Here is a 2,943-nt window from a genome sequence, read left to right as displayed (position 1 = left end):
CCCACACGGCAAATCACGATGGTGTAGGTTCCAGAAGCTCTCAGCAGCGGCAGCTCTCCCTCAGTTTCAGCAGCTCACACGGATCCTGCAGAAGGTTGGAGAGTACAGATTTAGGCAGGCTCTCAGCAGCGGCAGCTCTCGTCTTAGCTGCATCGGCCCACACAGGTTTAGCAAAGAAAGGTTCAAAGGTTCAGAGTCAGGCGGGCGCTCAGCGGGGGCAGTTCCCTCTTAGCTGCAGCGGCCCGCACAGGTTCAGCAAAAGTTGATAAAATCTCAGCTCAGACTTGGGCAGGCTCTCAGCAGCAGAAGCTCTCAATTAGCTGCAGCGTCCTGCACAGGTTTAGCAAAAAGTTCAGAAGATGCCCAGTCTGCGGTCCTTACAGTAGAACTAGAGGCTTCGGATTACTCGACGGGGGCCTCACCTGCAAGCAGAAGTCCTCGCACAGGAACTCCGACGGCTCACTGGGTGAAGTCTAATGTCCCTGAGACTTCAGCAGGAGGCTCTCTTGATTTAGGCCCTCGGGTACTTTCTTCGGCAAGCTGGCTGAAAGTTGCAAAGTCCTTTCCTCTATTCAATCGGACAGAGTTTCGTATTGACAACTAGAAGGAACACACTTGGCCAAAGTTCCAGCACAGCATTTTATACCTAAAAAGTCTTTGTTCTCTATGGTTGCAAATCACTGACCTCAGTCAGAACCAGTTCAGTGGGCTCGAGGAGCACTTGGTTTATGAGGCAACATCCTGCCGTTTCAGAATGAGAGGGTGTGCTATCAGACTCCCAGTGGGAGGTAGTGCCATCATTTACCTTGCCATGCACGGCCCTGTTCGGATCAAAGAGTCACCTCTCCCCACGCTTGGAATACCGATCTCTCTCTCCAGCCTGGTCTGACCCAGCTGGCCCTGCTGCTCCAAAACCAGAAGGCAATACGCATACTCGCAACAGTCCGCAGCATTAGACAAGAAACTACCGCTTTTTCAGGAAAGGCATTTCACAACATACCTAAACGGTCCTTACTACAAGGTGGCTCTCCCTGGCCTGAGCATAAACATATCAAACTCGAAGTTACTATCGGGTTCCTATGGCCGAATAGGGTGAAAGAAAGCAATCTTTAACAAACAGGCTATACAGATGTAAGCATTAGAGTTATCCTTATTCACACAGTCATTTATATACAGGGAGCATTCAGGCTGTGACACTGATTAGCAGTGGCACGGCACTCAGTACATCGACATCCAGCCAACATACAAGACAGGAAGAGTCACAGGGGAAGGAAGACCTATGACAATGATGCCAAGTCTAACACACGTCCCCTCCAGCTATTATGTGGGGAGAACTAACCTTCCCCTTGGGGGTTCTCCTCACTAAAGCGGAAAAAACTGGACAGACCGTCAGCATTGGCGTGTTCTGTACCAGGGCGGTGTTCCACCGTGAAATCCATACCCTGTAGTGAAATGGACCACCTCAACAACTTGGGATTCTCACCCCTCATCTGCATCAACCATCTAAGGGGTCTATGGTCTGTATGAACACGGAAGTGAGTCCCAAACAGGTATGGTCTCAACTTCTTCAGCACCCAGACCACAGCAAATGCCTCACGCTTTATTGCATTACACTTCTGTTCCTGGGGAAGTAACCTTCTACTTAGGAATGCTAGTCCCTCCTCATTGATCTGCGACAGGACAGCCCCTATACCATGCTTTGAGACGTCCGTCTGGATAACAAATTCCTTTGAAAAGTTGGGCGCCTGAAGCACAGGTGCGGTGCACACGGCAGGCTTCAGGGTGTAAAAAGCTTTCTGACAGGTGTCAGTCCAGTTAACCTTCTTTGGCTGCTTATTAGAAGTCCGCTCAGTCAAGGGTGCAATAATGTTGCCATATCCCTTGACAAACCTCCTCTAGTACCCTCTGAGTCCTAAGAAGGCCCTCACCTGCGTCTTGGGGGGTACCCACGGCAGGATAGTTTCAAACAGTAAAGTTTTAAATAGTAAGTTTCAAATAGTTTTACTGAATTAGTACTCATGTTCCCACATGCATCAAAGTCAATTGCATTCGCAAACGGTGCGAATCACAATTTTCGTCAGTTTGCGAATGCAATTGACTAATTTGGAATGCATCATACATTTCGCAATTTTAGAAATCGCAACCATGTTGCGATTTCTAAAATTGCGATTGCATTTAAGAAATCGCAATTTCAGATTTCTTAAATGCAATGCATGATCATTTTTTAATTGCGAATTCGCAATTTGGAAGTGGTAAAATAGCATGAAGTTGACCTGCATGCTAATTTACCGAAAACGTTCAAATATGCACAAATAGCATTTTTTAAAGTATTAATTTACACATACACATGCCCTTGGGGCATGTGTGTGTGTAAATTGCATTTGAAGTTACATTTCAGGGGTGCAGGGAGGGGTTCTTTGGTTCCCCCCCTGCACCCTTGAAATTGCATTCACATTTTGCGAATCGCAATTTGAAATTCGCAAAATGTGAATGCCTTCCCATTCATTCCTATGGGCCTTTTGGCCCATAGGAATCAATGGGAAGGGTTTTCCTTAATTGCGATTCGCAAATTGTGAATCGCAATTAAGGAAAAATACCGAATCGCAAAAAAAAAGCGAATTTTTCATGCATTGCAGTTTGCGATTTCTAAATTGCGATTCCTTAATTTTCGCAATTTAGGAATCGCAAACGGGTGCAATGATGCATGTGGTCGATGGCTTCTATAAGTTATAATTGCCATTCTTGTTCATGCCTCAATACTTTGGGTATGGCTTACAGTACAGGAAATGGAAGCCCAGCATTGTACTACATTTTGTCAATGTTGATTGAGAACATGTTCTATCAGTGCTCTTTAAAAGTAAAATGAAGTCTGATTTCTTGAGAAGGCAATCGTATCACCATCAATGCATCCTATTTCAAATAGCTGTATGGTTGTTGTGGTTT

This window comes from Lissotriton helveticus, chromosome 1_1, assembly GCF_964261635.1.
Source record: "Lissotriton helveticus chromosome 1_1, aLisHel1.1, whole genome shotgun sequence".
In the NCBI taxonomy this organism is placed as follows: Eukaryota; Metazoa; Chordata; class Amphibia; order Caudata; family Salamandridae; genus Lissotriton; species Lissotriton helveticus.
Note: the sequence above shows the minus strand (reverse complement) of the source record.